The 17,915-nt window shown below is 45.9% G+C and overlaps 1 pseudogene; it reads left to right on the forward strand.

Annotated features, from left to right (window-relative positions):
• The first annotated feature begins 10,820 nt into the window (after positions 1-10,820).
• On the forward strand, positions 10,821-17,656 carry LOC136499830 (sialyltransferase-like protein 2; annotated as a pseudogene).
• Positions 17,657-17,915: the final 259 nt, after the last annotated feature.

Genomic DNA, 17,915 nt, shown 5'->3' on the forward strand with positions numbered 1-17,915 from the left:
AAATGGCTCATGAATCATTGGAGTGGACGCATACACCCGCTTCACTTCAAGGACAATTTCTCGAGCTACCTTGCTCCCCCTCATCTTTTCATCCTCTAGGAAAACAACGTGTCTCATTTCCACAAACTTTGTATGTCTCTCTAGACAGTGAAAAACGAAAACCTTTTGACTTTTCTGTGTTGCTAATGAAATGACACCTTACTATTTTGGGATCTAACTTCCCAATGTTTGGGTTAAATACTTTAGCCTCAGTAGGGCTCCCCCACACACACGCAAGTGGTTTAGTGAGGGTACACTTTCTGTCCACAACTCATACAGTGTTTTGGGCACCGATTTACTTGGTACTCTTTTGAGAATATGAATGGGGTTTTTAACGCCTCCATCCTTAGGCTCAACTGTAAGGTGGAGTAATTTATCATACTGTCCACCATATCCATTAGGGTACGATTGATTCTTTTAGCTACTCTATTCTGCTGAGGTTCACCCAGTATAGAATACTAGGCTACTATGTCATTCTTTTAGGGTATGCCGACCGTAGTACTCCCCCACGGTCAGACCTGACTATCTTAATCTTTAATATCTTGAATTTATCTAGTACATCTTTTCTTTCTTTGATTGGATAAATATAGCCATAATGGGAGTACTCATATGTGAATGTTATGAACGAATCATAACCATCCACACTCTTTACAGGAAAGCTGATCACAGATATCTGTGTGAATAATCTGTAAAATTCCTACGCTTCGTTTGTCATCTTTCTTAATCTTCTTTATATGCTTTTCTTTTATGCATTCCCTGCATTGAACTTAATCTGAGAGCTCTAATGGAGGAAAAATATCATTCTTAACTTGTCTTTCTATTCTCCCCCTCGAAATATGGCCTAAACGACAGTGCCATAATTTTGACAACGCATCGTGAGCTCTCTTATGTCACCTTTTCCAGATTAACACTCTGTGACCAGCTACTTTATCAGCTAAGTGGCATATGTCTTTGAAGAGCCAGTGAACTGACTCTTTATTCTATTGAGGTACTCGGTGACCATGTCACATTCTGGGATTGAGCCCACAATTGCAGGTTCAATCATGTTCTTTATCACAGCCAAACATTTCTTATTTGCAGTGACATACTTCCTATGCTCAAAAGCCATAGGATATCTTTTGGGATTCAAAATCCCTTTCTTTAGTTGCCTAAGTGGCATCATTCTCTTTTTGTCTCCCTTACCGGTGCCACAATCTCAGTGGAACACGGTGAGGTGACTACCCAGTCCACCTTAGACAAGATGAAAACCAGGTCAAAACTTTTCTTAACATAAAAATAACACCATTTGTATGCCTTGATTCCAACATTGGTCAAAATCAAAACATACAATTATTCTTATACACTAATTCTACATCGCCGTTGGGCAGAAATAGAATTAATGCATAAATCTTTAACTTTCACAACTGTTCTTACACACTAATTCTACATCACCGTTGGGCAGAAATAGAATTAATGCATAAATCATTAAAATTATCAACTTTTCTTATACAATAATTCTACATCACCGTTGGGCAGAAGTAAAATTAATGCATAAATCATTAACATTACGATATTGTTATTAACAACGTTGGTTAGAAAATAACAATATCATAATTTTATCAAAACTCTTTTTCTCCAATTAAATACCATATTGGTTCAAAATAACTAGAGAATCAACATTTTCTTTAGCTGTAGAAAATTCTCTTTTCCTTGAATTTTACCCACAGGGAAAATTGTTTTTCCTATTTTCTTTAATCTATTAATCAATTTCCAGGAAATAAACATTTACTGGAAAAACTTTCTTTTTCTCCAGTTAAATAACACGTCGGTTCAAAATCACTAGAGAATATACTTTTTCTTTAGCAGAGGAAAACGTATGCTCAATTTCTTGAATTTTACCCACGGGGAAAAATTACTTTTTCTATTTTTATTTTTGAGCTATTTTTCATTTTCCAGAAATAAATATTTGCTGGAGATAGGAAAAAAAGGAAAAACTCATTCTTTTATGTACTGTTCTTTCGGCCCAAAACGGCAAGGCGGCCCACGGCCCACGGCCGCGTGGGCGCTTCCCGCGCTCTCCCCCACGCCCAGGCCGCAACCTAGGCCTGGGCCGGGAATTCGGCCTGGCGCACGCACCCGCCTGGGCTGAAAGCCAGCCCTTGCTGCCATCGCCGTCAGATCTCATCCGACGGCCATCCGTTCATCTCGGCCGAATAAAAGCCCCCTTCGGCCGCGGTCAGCAAACCCTAGTGTTCATTCCTTTCGTTGCTCTCTCTCTCTCTTCTTCGCCGCTCTCTCCTCTCTCTACCTTGCTCTCTCTTCTCAGCCGAACACAACCGAGCGAGCGAAAGCGTCCATGGCACCGCCGCCGGCCCCCTCGCCGGCATGCGCGCTCCCTAGCGGGTGAGCGCGTCGCCGTCGAGTGGCCTGGCCGCGGTGACCCCTTTGCCGAGCCCGGCTCGGTCTTCTTCTCCCTCGCCGGCGAAACGGTTCGCCCGGTGCACGGCGAGGTCTCTTTCCATTCTTTTCCCTTTCTTTTTCCCTTTCGGATTTGATTTGTATCTTCTTTCTTTTCTTTTCGCTTGTTCACCCGAAAAGGAGATCTAGGGTTAGGGTTCGGTTGAACCCGATTCATGTTTTCTTTTCTTTTTTTTGTTTGATTCGAGTTCACCAAGATTATCCCCTTTCCCCTCTTCGGATTTGGGTCTGCTTTTCTCTTATCCGAACAAGGATTTAGATCTAGGGTTCGGAATCCGACCCTCCCCTTTTCCCCTTCTCTGATTTGTCTTTGGATCTACCATCCGAATCGGTTCTCTTCCCTTTCTTCCCCTTTCCCCTACTCTGATTTGGATCTGATTTTCTCTTATCCGAACAGATGTGGGGAATTAGGGTTTGGGTCTGGGGTTCCTTTTCTTTCTTTTGATTCGACCGATTCGGTTGTTCCCTTTGGAGTTCATCCGAATGGCTTTCTCCTTTTTCCCTTTCTCCATTCGAGTTAGGGTTAGGTCTTAGGGTTCGGTCAAATCCAAACCCACTCTTCTTTCCCAAGCTTTCTGCGTGGGTTAGGGTTAGTGAACCCCTTCTCTGATCCGAATGGATCTTGTTCTGTTCTTGCCGTGCGCCGGCGAAGATGTCGGTGCGGCATGACCGGCAGTTAGTGACTTCCGCCACCCCTGGTCTCTTTTCATTTTCTTTTACCCGGTTAGGGTTAGGATTACACAGAGGCAACTGGCTCTGGTACCATTGTTATGAACGTAGATTCGTACCTCTGTGTAACCCGTAGAGGTGGGAAGGCTCATCACCTTCTCTGTTCAGCGCATCGGCAAGCGTAGACGCCGATGCCGTCGTGTAGAAGACATCCAACGCGGTAGCGGTGAAGTCCAGTGACGCTGGTGGACAGACGGCGGTCCGATGGTGACCCTGCAGTGTGCCGACGGCGGTGGCGGGGCACATCCCGTCGCTGGCAGCACGGCCTTTAGATCGGATTAGGGTTAGCTTTTGGTGGGTGTGGCAGCTCCGGTCAACCTCGTCCAACGAGCCCCGATCCCCATCTTCTCTATTTGTATGTGCTGTGCGACAGGGGCCCACCAACCAGTTAGGGTTGGGCTCCCCCGATCAGGGAGCAAAGGCAAGGGCCCAATAGGCCGTGGTGGAGATCAACTAACACGCCTTCATAAAAAAAAGATGCATTGGCCCCGTTCGCTTCGCTGAAAAAACAAGCCGAAACACTGTTCCGGCTGATTTGTTGTGAGAGAAAAACACTGTTCCGGCTGAAAAACAAGCTGAAAAATACGGATTATAAGATAAGCGAACGGAGCCATTGCACAAATCAAAGACACCGGCACTCTTTATAAAACTCGATATCTTAAAAGCTTTCGACTCACTTAAGTTGGGTATTTCTCATCGAAGCATTACAGGCCCTAGGTTTCGGCCAAAGATGGAGAGATCGGATCACAACACTATTAGCCACCTCATCATCCAAGGTACTACTTAACGGGACACATGGGAAAAAATTCAAGCATGCTAGAGGCCTCCGTCAAGGAGATCCACTATCACCCATGTTGTTCATCCTCGCCATTGACCCACTCCATAAACTGGTGGAACTGGCAACCGGCAACAACATCATAAGACTAATCCTCCCCAGAGCGGCAAAGCTACGATGCTCCCTCTATGCAGACGGCGCAGCCATTTTCGCAAATCCGGACAGAGAAGAACTACAACGTATCGGACATTTGTTACAGATCTTTGGAGAATGTTCAGGACTCAAGATAAATATGACTAAAACGGAAATATTCCCTATCCAGTGTACCAACGAAACCATCTCAGAAGCTCTACAGGATTTCCCGGGGAAGATTTCATCCTTCCCTGGAAAATATTTGGGTTTGCCTCTCCACACGCGCAAACTCAGAAGGGTGGACGTGTCCAACCATTAATTGACAAGATCGGTGGAAGGCTTCCTGGATGGAAAGGTAAAATGTTATCGTCGGCTGGGAGAGAGACACTGGTGAAGAGTGTGTTAACATCACAACTTTATCACCTCACAGTTTTCCCTGCTAAAAAATGCCTGATCAATCAGATTGATCGCCTGCGTCGCAGTTTCCTTTGGAAAGGAGAGGAACCACAAAAGGTCAACGGAGGACACTGCTTAATTAGATGGCCAACAGTGTGCACGCCTAAGGACGTGGGAGGGCTTGGGATTCTCGACCTCGAGAGACTTGCGAGGGCTCTAAGAATGCGATGGTGCTGGTTCCAGTGGAAGTATAGCGAGAGACCTTGGGTAGGACTTGATATCCCGTGCGATAAGAATGACAAAGACCGGCCTGTTCTATGCGTCAACGGTAGTAATGGTGGGCTATGGAAAGAAAGCAAACTTCTGGCATTCGGCATGGGTGAATGGAAAGTCCCCAAGAAACTTGGCACCACTTTTGTTCCAACGATCTAAAAGGAAAAACTTCTCTGTACAACGGGCCCTACAAGATAACTACTGGATAGCGCAGGTTTACCCACTCGTGACGGGGGAGGAAATCAGAGAGTATGTGCAGCTGTTTGAGGAAATAAATATGCTACAGCGTGACCCTAATGCCGAGGACGAAATATCATGGAGGTGGACGAAGGACAGGGAGTATACCACGAAGAGTGCATACCGATACCGCATACAATTCCAAGGCCAACTGAAGAAGTTGAGTATTACTCCAATATGGAAAGCTAGAGCTGAACCAAAATGCCGGATCTTTGCCTGGCTTCTCCTGCATAGAAAAATCTTAACGGCAGAGAACTTGGAAAAGCGGGGTGGCCTAATGACCCTCAGTGCAAGCTATGCAATTCTGACCTGAAGACACCCACACACCTGTGCAAGGACTGCCCTTACACAACGGCAGTCTGGGACCGGCTGCAGGGATGGTTTTCTGTTAACCACTTACCCCCAGGCAACACATCGCTTTCGATCCACAAGTGGTGGAAGAAATGCAGGAGCATGATCGACAAACGGAACAAAACTTTTTTTGACGGCCTCATCATATATTTCTGGTGGAACATTTGGAAAGAGCGCAACAGACGAGTTTTTAATCATGAAACCAAACCGGTGGACGACGTCGCGTTCTCTATCAAAGAAGACATCCAACAGTTCCAGTTGGCCAATAAAACGCAGGAAGCCCCCGCGGTTGAGCCAACTTAGTGACAGTTTTCTTCTTTTGAAGTGGGGTTTTTTTCTCTGTTTCGAGTGGATCTCCCTCTTGGGAGTTATGTTTAGTTGGTGAAGTGAGAGCCTTGTACATAGAGTTGTTTTTTGTTTTGTTTTTCTGTCTTGTTTGGTTTTACCTCTTCTAATAAAAATTCGGCAAAGCTTTTGCCGTCCGTTTAAAAAAAACATATGTACACTTGACTGTGATTTTCTGTCACACTGCAATGGAGAAAAGTTCTAACCAAGAAGAAACCAGCCACAAGGAAACTAAATCCTCTGCAACTGAAGGGGGCTTCGGGTGAAATGAAGTAAGCTGAAAGACAGGTATGCAAAAGGATAAGACCAGAATACACTCAATATTTATTAGCTTTACAAAAAATAAAGATAATAAATATACACATCATGTGACAATCGATATAAACACCTATTTATTGATCTTGGTAAAACTTGGTGTTATCCATACGGGAATTGGCCAATTGCAACCAGGGCTGTGGAGAGACTATCTCAATCACACTGCTATCCTCCAAATTATACATTCCAACATCTCGAGGATAATATTGGCCATCATCATCCATCAGCGAATATTCATCGTCATCATCGGTGAGATAAACATGGTTGGGCAGTAGCCTAGGGTGATTGTTTGGGGGCAGACAGCACGAATAGTTATGCCCAATGAACAAAGCATCATCCTTCAAGGTGTCAATATACAAAATATCTTTCTTGTCAAAGTCAACCTCGTTGAACATTTCAATATCAGTTGTGCGCGTTTCTACTGAATCTTCAATTGGGCAACTCGTGACCCTCCAAATTTGAAGCATATCGCCAGACGAGGTCCGAGCAATATACATGTGTATGTGCTGGTGTGTACGGCGATGTATCCTTGAAACTTACATGGCGTGCACTACTGGATTCAGGTTGAGGCACTCGGCAAAGGCCAAATTACATTCGGCAAAGTCTTTGCCGAGTGCGGCACTCGGCAAAGAACACACGACAAAAAATTAATCGGCAAAGACCTCTTTGCCGAGTGTCTTTTATCGGACACTCGGCAAAGGCTTTGCCGAGAGTCCCGGGGGCACTCGGCAAAGAAAAGCGACCGTCACGGCGCCGAATCCGTTGACGGTGGCTTTCCCGAGTGCCAACCCTGCAGACACTTGACAAAGATTTTTTATTTTTTTAAAAAAAAAATTTCTTTGCCGAGTGCCCACTGGTCGGCGCTCGGCAAAGTTTGAATTTTTTTTTAAAAAAAATTCTTTGCGAGTGCCCTCTTTCCGGCACTCGGCAAAGTTTGATTTTTTTAAAAAAAAATTCTTTGCCGAGTGCCCGCTGGTGGACACTCGGCAAAGTTTGAATTTTTTTTAAAAAAAAATTCTTTGCCGAGTGCGCTCTGGCCGGCACTCGACAAAGTTTGAAATTTTTAAAAAAAAAATATTTGTCGAGTGCCCTCTTTTCGACACTCGGCAAAGTTTGAATTTTTTTAAAAAAAATTCTTTGCCGAGTGCCCTATGGCCAACACTCGGCAAAGTTTGAATTTTTTTTTCGAGCGCCCATTTTTCAGCTTTGCCGAGTGCTGTAACCATAGCACTCGGCAACGGGGTCCTTTGCCGAGTGCAACACTTGGCAAAGTGACCAAAAACGGCAATTTTTATTTTTTTTTTACATTCTATCATGACAAATAAATTCATACAATTATATATCTCATCCATCACATATATATCTCATCCATCCACACATCCATCTGCACATATCACATCCATCACAATATATATCACATATATAATAATAAGTGCTCAAGTCCATCCAAATAAATCCATAAGTCCATCAAAGTCCACAAGTACATCATAAGTATATCACAAGTCCATCACCAAGTGAACAACAAATACAAAAAATACAACGTGCACTCATCTCGACCACTGCGACTGTGGTGAAGACCCAGTTCCATCATTCGGAGGTGCATGAGGTGCATTATTCGAACCACCGTCAGATGGAGACTACACAAAGGAGAAAAAATAGCATGTGAGACAAGATTATTTGAATGGCTAATCTAGGAAGGTAGAGGCCATACAGGCAAAGCATAAGCGAAAGTAAAAAAAACTTTCACACTCACAGGAGTAGCTGGAGCTGCAGGACGCGGAGGCAGAGGTGGAACCAACAGCCCTGATGGCAGAGATAAGCCCACACGTTGCCCAAGCCCTTGTAGGAACTCCGTAATGTCCGTCAGCCTCTGTGCCTAGGCCTGCCGCTCGTCCCGCTCGGCCTCTAGCTGAGCCGCCATCCTCTGGTGCCTGGCCTCCAGCTCCTGACGTTGCCTCATTTCTTCTTTCAGCCGGGCCTGCAATATTTCACTCTAATGTTTCAGTAATGCAAAGCTAATTAAGGTGTGTAAAGATCAATATATGACGAGTAAAACAGGAATAACCTCGAGTGCGTCGACCCGGTTCTGTGCAACGGTCGGCCATGTGCGAATGGCCGGGTTCTCGCTCATGCTCCGTGCTCGGATCTGAAAGAGAGAGGGAGTAGAGGCCGTGTCGATGATGCTGTCGCCAAGCCAAAACCGCCCATGCTTCTTGCCTTGCTGCACCCTCATGACGGCCTCTCCATCGAAGTCATGGGTGCTCAGATCGTGGTCTGACTCATGGAGCGACCTCACCACCTCAGTATACTCACTGATGTGGGAGTGGACGCTCTTGTCAGGATTGTACTGTTTGTCATTTTTGTGCCATGTCATCTGTTTCGCGGATTCCTCGGTCATGTATAGCCGTTGGATCCTCGGTAGGAACGGAAGGTACCGTATGATTTTTACGGGGATCGTAAGTTGCCTCTTCTGGCCATCATCAGAGTCTACCTCCAGGTACCTAGAGGATTTATACTTTGGATAGAACTTTGCATGCTCGTGTTCTTTCCTAAATGGGACACACCCCTTTGGACAAGCATGTATCTGCTCATACGGCATCTTAAGTGCACGAAGGAGTTTCTGTGACTCGTACATGCTCTTTGGCAGAATATGACCCTCCGAAAGCAGGGTGCCAATCATGGCCAACATCTTATCGAAGCCAGGTCGACTCAAGTTTAACTCGGACTTCAACCCCATTAAGCGTCCAATGGCATCCAATTGAGACACCGTTGACCGATCGTGAAGGGGTTTCTATGCCGAGTCCATCATGTCGTAGAACGCCTGTGCGGCTGCCTCCATCTCCTCCTTCTCATGTCCCTCATCGAACTGTCCTTGGTGAAAGTCATCTAACATGTCTGCTACCCCAGCATCAACATCAAAAGCCTCCACCCGTGGTCTCACCACCTTCCCTCTCACACAATGGGCTTCACCATGGTGGACCCACCGGGTGTAGTCCGGCGTAAATCCATTCTTCACAAGATGTTTACCTATTTTCACCTTGTTTACCCTTCTTCTGTTTCCACATTTGCTGCAGGGACACAAAACTAGGCAATGTCCTTTAGCAGCCTTGCCAAATGCACTGTTCAAGAAAGCATCAGTCTTGTTCATCCATTCCGTGGTGTAATCACTCTGACTTCTCCGGCCCGTGTACATCCACTGACGGACATCCATCCTCTAACATATGTATCAGCGAGTAATGTAACCAATAATTGCATCTACATGGTGTTCCTACTGTCTAATAGGTGAGGATAGGTCCTAATCCCACCCGTGGATGCGTAGATGAGGTTAGTTTCCATGCTCTACTCCTATCCAAGACAGAATTTCGGCAGCACCTCCCTGCTGTTCTCCAGATACACGTCCTGCCAAAGAAGGTGCGTATCCGGAGAACAACAAGGAGGTGATGCTGAAACTCTATCTCGGACCGGAGCAGACCATGGAAACTAACCCATCTACGCATCCATGGGCTGTCCAAAAAACGTGGACAATCCAAAACAGATACGGTCATAGATATGCAAAGATCTACATACCTCCAACCGTATCTCTTTCGAACGGGAGACGCCTAACTAGGTTACGTGATCTATGACCATGATACAGAAAGAGGGGTTATACCTAGGGTGGCGGCAGAGTCAGGCTAGTGGGGCCATGGTGGGTCAGTGTAGTGGCGAGGCGACGCGGTGCAGGCAGACCGGCACGGCGACGGGAACTCCGACTCGGCTCCGACGGGCTCTTCTCTACAAAAATAGAACAAAATACTGTCATTTAAAAAAAATCGGCAAAACCTGCAAAAAACAACGGCACAATGGCCGACAAGCACATATGTCTCAAGAGAAGCCATGTAGTTTGGATATCAATCCATGAAGAAGAATGTATCCAAGTAGTACCACTACTTCTACTACTACTTCCACTATTGCTATTACTACTACCACTTCTACTACTACTACCACCACTATCGCTACAACTAATACCACTAGTTCTACTACTACCACTACTTCTACTACTACTACCACTAATTCTACTACTACTACTACCACTAGTTGTACTACTACTACCACTACTTCTAATACTACTACTACCACTAGCACTACTAGTACAACTAATACTACTACAACTATCACTACCATGACAACAACAAGAGAGAAGGCATACCTGACAGGCGCCGAGGGTAGGGGCGGGCGGCGTCGGGGTCGAGCGGCGTCGGGGTAGGGGCCGTCGGAGTCGGGAACAGGGTCGTGCACAGGCGGCGTCGGGGCGGGCGGTCCACGGGCATGGCCGAGAGCAGGGCCCACGTCCAGGGGCAGGGCGCGGCGCAGCCAGGGGCAGGGTCGGCTAGGGGCAGGGCACGTGCGTGTGTGCGGGGTGCGTGGCTGGCCCAGGGGTTAAATCCCCCCTTTGCCGAGTGCCCCCGATCTGGCACTCGGCAAAGTTTTTTTAAAAAAAAATTCTTTGCCGAGTGTCCCAGATGTCCTGGTGTGTAAGCATCGTACGTGACAACATGCACCAAACCTTCTCAAATTTTTATCATAGCCTTCACATACGATATCACGATATCTCAACAAGTTTCATGATTTTTGGATTTCGTTTGCTTTTTATAGAATTTAAAAACACTTCGCACGCAAGTTCGCGGTCATGTTTCGTGAACAAGATATCCGAAATTTCGGGTCTGTTCCTGAATACGGCCTCACACTACACTCAGTAACATGACTATCATTTTTTGAATCATTAAATTCCATCATGGGCAAACTCGCTGGGGCCGTCAGTGGCATCCTCCTCGGCTTCGGCCGGGGTGTGTAGATCGAGGCGCATGACCTCGTCATCCGCCTCAACAACGCCTGCGTCGCAGGGTATGCCGCCGACATCGGTGCCAAGACCTCCATCTCCTTCGTCAACTCCAACATCCTCCACTACTGCGTCGTCCGCTCTGCAATCACCACCCCCGGTTGCTCCTGCCACCCCTATGGCCGCACGGTCCCCATGGCCATGTACGTCTGCCAGCCGGCGCTGTTAAGAATCTAATCGTACTAGGGGTAGATCCGAGGGGCTACTCGCTATTGGATGAACCAAAACATAGGACACGTTCTAGACAGAGAGACATGGACATAGAGAGGATGGACAAGGGTTGTCGAACCTGACACCGTAGAGGGGGAGGGTTCAGAGGACGCCATCACGTTCGTCGGTGTAGTCTGCGCACGGGCAGCGACGGTCGATGAAGAGGGCGATGAAGACATCAATGTCGATGGAGCGAGCGGCGCCGGCTGGTGGCTTCCCATCACTGGCTACGCCCCTCTATGATCAGATTAGGGTTTAGGTGTCGGTGGGGAGCACGGCTCAGGTCAACCTCGTGATCAGAGCCGCCGGCCCCCACCTCTTTTTATAGCGTAGTATGACAGGGGCCCTCTAGCCATGGTGGGCTAGGCGTCCCCGATCAGTGCGCAAATCAAATGCCCAATTGGGCCGTTGGGTCTAGTTAGGATTAGAGATCAATCTATCAATTTCCCCCTTGATCTCCTTCCATCTTTCATTTTCATATCATTTACTTTTGTTCATTCCATTACAGATTAGTGCATAGAGCATGTCTCATCGTCACGGTCTATTGCCGATAGATTTAACAGCTACAACACACCACTCTGTTCTGAAATAGATACTTAACTTTTGGGCCTTTTTTTGTCTAGGAATTTTAAGCTTTCCCTTAAACCCATGCTAGCTACAAGTTCTCTGAACACGTTGGGTGGTAAGCCTTTTCTAAGCGGATGCGCGAGCATCTTTTTGGTACTTATATGCTCAAGACTTATGACATGATCCTGGACTTTATCTTTCACAACATAATACTTTATGTCAATATGTTTGGCAGCACCACTTGACTTATTGTTGTGAGCATACTGTACTACTGGATTATTTTCGTAGTATAACTTAAGTGGTCTATAGATGTCATCAACCACCTTCAAACCGGGTATAAACTTCTTTAGCTAGTTCACCTGCCCCGTTGCCTCATAACACGCTACAAACTCGCCATATATTATGGATGATATAGTGATAGTTTGCTTTGAGCTTTTCCATGAAATAGCTCCCCCTACGAGATAATACATATCCAGGACAAGGAAGATATCGTGCACATACAGGACTGACATCACTACTAGCAAGTAAGATATCATCCACATATAGGACAAGAAAGATAAACTTCCCATTCTTAAACTTTGCATAGACACAATTGTCCTCAACATTCTCTTTAAATCCAAAATTTCTTATTGTCTGATCAAACTTCAAGTACCACTGTCTTGAAGCTTGTTTTAATCCATAAATGAATTTCTTTAGACAGCATCCCATTCATTCTTTTCCTTACATGACAAAACCCTTTGGTTGTGCCATGTAAACATTTTCCTCCAAGTCTCCATTGAGAAATGCCGTCTTTACATCCAGTTGATGTAATTCTAAATCGTAATGTGCCACTAATGCCATTATGATTCTGAAGGAATCTTTACATGAGACTGGAGAAAAGGTCTTATTGTAATCAATCCCTTCTCTTTGTGTAAAGCCTTTTGCTACAAGTCGCGCTTTATATCTCTCTATATTCCTTTGAGAGTTAAGTTTTGTTTTGTAGACCCATTTACAGCCTACTATTTTAGCTCATTTAGGAATTATTTCCAAGTCCCAAACTTTATTGGCATTCATAAATTTCATTTCATCTTCTATGACCTCAAGCCACTTTGATGAATGATCACTTCTCATGGCTTCTTCAAATGAGGTGGGATCATCCTCCATTTGAAATTCCTTAGTGTTGTATACTTCATAGTCAGTAGGAATAGCTGATTTTCTAACTCTTTAAGACCTTCTAGAGGCCTCCACATTTGGCACATCTTCTATTTGAGGCTGTTGTTGCTCCCCCTCATGTGTGGCAATAGGTTCTACAGGATCCTGAAGAACAGGTTCCTCATCATCATTCATTGTTGCCACAGGCGGAATAACAACAGGTACTGGCACCATAGTATCTTGCACTATTGGTACAGCGACAACAGGTAGTGAGAAAAATGACTCATGAATCATCGAAGTGGGTGCATACACCCGCTTCTCATCAAGGTTAATTTCTCGAGCTACCATGCTCCCCCTCATCATTTCATCCTCTAGGAAGACAACATGTCTCGTTTCCACAAACTTTGTATGTCTGTCTGGACAGTAGAAATGAAAACCTTTTGATTTTTCTAGGTAGCCAATGAAATGGCAACTCACTGTTTTGGGATCTAGCTTCCCAATGTTTAGGTTAAATACTTTAGCCTCAGCAAGACTCCCCCCACACGTAAGTGGTTTAGTGAGAGTACTCTTCCTGTCCACAAGACCACAACTCATACGGTGTTTTTGGCACCGACTTACTTGGTACTCTATTGAGAATATGAATGGCGGTTTTTAACATCTCCATCCACAGGCTCAACGGTAAGGTGGAGTAACTTATCATACTGCGCACCATATCCATCAGGGTACGATTGCGTCTTTCAGCTACTCCATTCTGCTGAGGTTCGCCCGGTATAGAATACTGGGCTACTATGCCATTCTCCTGTAAGAACCTTGCAAAAGGTCCAGGAACTTGACCATATGGGGTATGCCGACCGTAGTACTTCCCCCCCCCACGGTCGGACCTGACTATCTTAATCTTTAAATCGTGTTGGTTTTCAGCTTCTGCCTTAAATATCTTAAATTTATCCAATGCTTCTGTTCTTTTTTTGATTGGATAAATATAGCCATAACGGGAGTAATTATCTATGAATGTTATGAATGAATCATAACCATCCACACTCTTTACAGGAAACGGACCACAGATGTCTGTGTGAATAATCTATAGAATTTATGTGCTTCGTTTGGCATCTTTTTTAATTTTCTTTACATACTTTCCTTTTATGCATTCTCTGCATTGTTCTAAATTTGAGAGCTCTAATGAAGGAAGAATATCATTCTTAACTAGTCTTTCTATTCTCCCCCTCGAAATATGGTCTAAACGACAGTGCTATAATTTCGACAAAGCATCGTGAGCTCTCTTTCGTTTTCTGTTTATATCCACATACGAGGATACATTCTCATTATCACACGCAATGTTCCCATTATCGCATATAACATTCACATCATCACATAGTGATAACAAATAAAACTCATTTTGTAAGATAGCAAGACCAACACAAGCATTATTAAATGTTATCTTATATTTGCCATTTCTAAAATGGCAATCATATCCATCATTGTCAAGCATGAAACACTAATCAAGTTTCTCTGTAGGGAGGGAACATATAGTATATCTCTAAGTAAAAGTGTGAAACCATCAGCAAGCTCTAGAGAAAGATCGCCAACGGCTTCAACATCTGCTCGGACTCCATTTGCAACTTTAACGTGTCTTTCGCTTCTTTGTGTAGTCCTCGTCGAACAGAATCCCTGTAAAGAATTAGCAACATGAATAGTTGCACCTGAGTCAATCCACCAAGTAGATTTCGAATACTGTACATACATGGATTCATTTATGAACGTAATAATGTTCTCACCTTTCTTTGCCATGATCATCTTTAAGTAATCGGGACAATCTTTCTTATAATGTTCTGTCTTCTTGCAAAAGAGACACTGGTCTTTCTCTACTGTGAACTTGTTCTGCTAAGGCTGATGCAGCATGGGACCCTTTCCCTTTGACTTTGAGGAGGAGTTAGCATTAGTATTTTTTTTCTTGTTGTCTTTAAGATAATTGATAGTTCCACCATTGGCAGCTTTCATTCTCTCCTCTTGCACACACATAGCCATGAGCCTCTCCATGTCCCACTTCTCGGGCGGTATGTTGTAGTTGACAATAAAAGTGTCAAACTCTTTTGGCAAGGAAGCAAAAATTAGATGGATAAGGAACTCTTCCTTGAGAGCTAGATCCATTGGTTTTAGCTTGGATGCCAAATTGCTCATCCTTAGTATGTGCTCTCTTATGCCACCATTATCAGAGTACCTCTCTGTCACCAGCTGCTTTATCAGCTGGGTAGCATATGTCTTTGAAGAGCTAGTGAACTGACTCTTTATTCTATTAAGGTACTCGGTGACCATGTCACACTCTGGGATTGAGCCTATAATTGCAGGCTCAATCGTGTTTTTTATCAGGCTCAATCGTGTTTTTTATCACAGCCAAATATTTCTTGTTGGTAGTGACCCACTTCCTATGCTCAAGGTCATAGGACATCTTTTGGGATGCAAAATCCCTTTCTCTGGTTGCTCAAGCTGCATCAGCCTCATTTGTCTCCCTCACCGGTGCCACAGGCTCTGTGGGACACGATGAGGTGACTACCCAGTCCACCTCAGCCAAGATGATGGCCAGGTCAATCTTTTTCTTCCACTCCGTGTAGTTATCACCTTTGAGAGTGGGGATCTCTTTGATACAACCCATCAAGTTGTATTCGCCTGAAAACACAATTCATATTAAGTGAGAACATAAATAATAACAATAACAATTGCATGTCTTAGTTCTACCATTGGTCAAAATTAAAACATACAATTATCCTCTACACTAATTCTACATCACCGTTGGGCAGAAATAGAATTAATGCATGACAAAACTCATCACAATATTGTCATTAATCAACGTTGGTCAGAATAACAATAATATTATAATAAGCTAAAAACATATCCATTTTTCAAAATTAAATTATCCCGTTGATTCGAATTTAATAATGAAAATAATAACTTTAAATACGCAGCGGAAAAATAATCTCAATTTAGTGAATTTTACCCACATGAAAATTCTCTTTTCTATTTTCTTTAAGCCATTTAACCATTTTTTAGGAAATAAATATTTACTGGAAAAACAAAAACAAAAAATGACTCATTTCAGCACTGTTCATTGGCCCAACAAGGAAAACCAGCTCGGCCCACTTCTCTGCGCGCGCGCTGCCCGCACCCAGGCCGTAACTTGGGCCAGGGCCGGCAAAACCGTGCGGCGCGCTCTCCCGCCTAGACCACGATGCGGCCCGTGCATCCGGCGCCATTGGATTCAATCGGACGGCCGAGCGGTGAGATCAGGTGAACAAAACCGTCGACGCCGGCCTCCTCCCGAACCCTAACCCTCATTCGTGCCTCTCCTTCTCTCTGTCACTCTCTCAGCCGCAGCGAGCGCACCGAGCGAGCGAAGCAGTGGAGCGGGCAGCCATGGCGCCGTCACCGACGTGCGCGCTCCCTAGCGGGTGAGCGCACCGCCGTCGAGTGGCCTGGCCGCAGTCCCCCCTTGGCTGAGCCTGGCGAGCAGCTCCCCAGCTCGGCCCTTTCTTCTCCTCGCGCTCCGGCGAGGCAGTAGCACCGCGCAGCGGCGAGTTAAGCCAAAACGGCTCTTCCTCTTCTCCCTTTCCCCTTCTTTCTTCTGGGATTAACCCGATTTGGGGATGGGGTCAAAAATTAGGGTTAGGGTTTCAGGATGGGCACTGATCTTCTTCCCTAGAGGGACTCTACGGATTTTAGGGTTCGGCATCGCGTGCCGAGCCCACCTTCTCTTCTTTCTTTCACCCAATTAGGGTTAGGGTTACACCGAACCCTCTATTCTTCTTAGACCCGCACTGGATCTAACCTTCTACTTCCTTTTCTAATCGGTTTCTAGCCTCTGCCGTGATCTACACCTTGCAAACTCGCTTTGATACCATTGTTAAGAATCTAATCGTACTAGGGGTAAATCTGAGGGGCTACTCGCTATTGGATGAACCAAAACCTAGGACACGTTCTAGACAGAGAGACATGGACACAGAGAGGATGGACAAGGGCTGTCGAACCTAACACCGCAGAGGGGGGGGGGGCTTCAGAGGACGCCATCACGTTCGTTGGTGTAGTCTGCACATGGGCAGCGATGGTCGATGAAGAGGGCGATGAAGACGTCGATGTCGATGGAGCGGGCGACGCCGGCTGGTGGCTTCCCGTCACTAGCTGCGCCCCTCTCTGATCGGATTAGGGTTTAGATGTCGGTGGGGAGCACGGCTCAGGTCAACCTCGTGATCAGAGCCACCGGCCCCCATCTCTTTTTATAGTGCAGTGTGACAGGGGCCCTCCAGCCATGGTGGGCTGGGTGCCCCGATCAGGGCGCGGATCAAAGGCCCAACTGGGCCGTTGGGTCTAGTCAGGATTAGAGATCAATCTAACAGGCGCACCTCCTCGACGCGCTCATCTACAACGCCACCGCCACGCCGGCGTCCCCGTTCCTACTACTCGTCACCGACGCGCGCCTCGACGCGCTGTGCGCGCGCATCGCCAAGTACTACTCGATGCGGCGGTTCGTCTCCACGACTGGGGAGCCGCCGGGCAACTGGACGCGGAGGCACAATGAGAGGTACTTCCACTACTCCTCGGGGCTGCAGGCGGTGGTGATGGCCCTGGGGGCCTGCGACGAGGTGAGCCTGTTCGGGTTCGAGAAGGCGGCGGGAGCCAAGCACCATTACCACACCAACCAGAAGAAGGAGCTCGACCTGCACGACTACAAGGCCGAGTACCAGTTCTACCGCGACCTCCAGGCGCGGCCGGAGGCTGTGCCATTCCTCGACGAGGCACCGGGCTTCAAGATGCCGCCAGTGAAGCTCTACTGGTGACCGGTGAGGTCAGTAACCTGTAATTGTTAGCTAGTGTAATGTGTTTGTTGTACAATTTTTATAATTTGACTGATAGGGGTGTTTAGGCAGAGAGAAATGTGTAGATTATGTCAATTCAAAGGGAAGGAGAGACTGTCTAGATGTTACAGATTGAGGACCATGTGAGGAAGAGGGGGAAATGTAGCTCAATTTTGTGTTGATCAAGAAGAATTGATCAAATTGGTTGTAACAGTTCTTGTTCATGTATTTGGTACACCAC

Source organism: Miscanthus floridulus, chromosome 13 (genome assembly GCF_019320115.1).
Source record: "Miscanthus floridulus cultivar M001 chromosome 13, ASM1932011v1, whole genome shotgun sequence".
In the NCBI taxonomy this organism is placed as follows: domain Eukaryota; kingdom Viridiplantae; phylum Streptophyta; class Magnoliopsida; order Poales; family Poaceae; genus Miscanthus; species Miscanthus floridulus.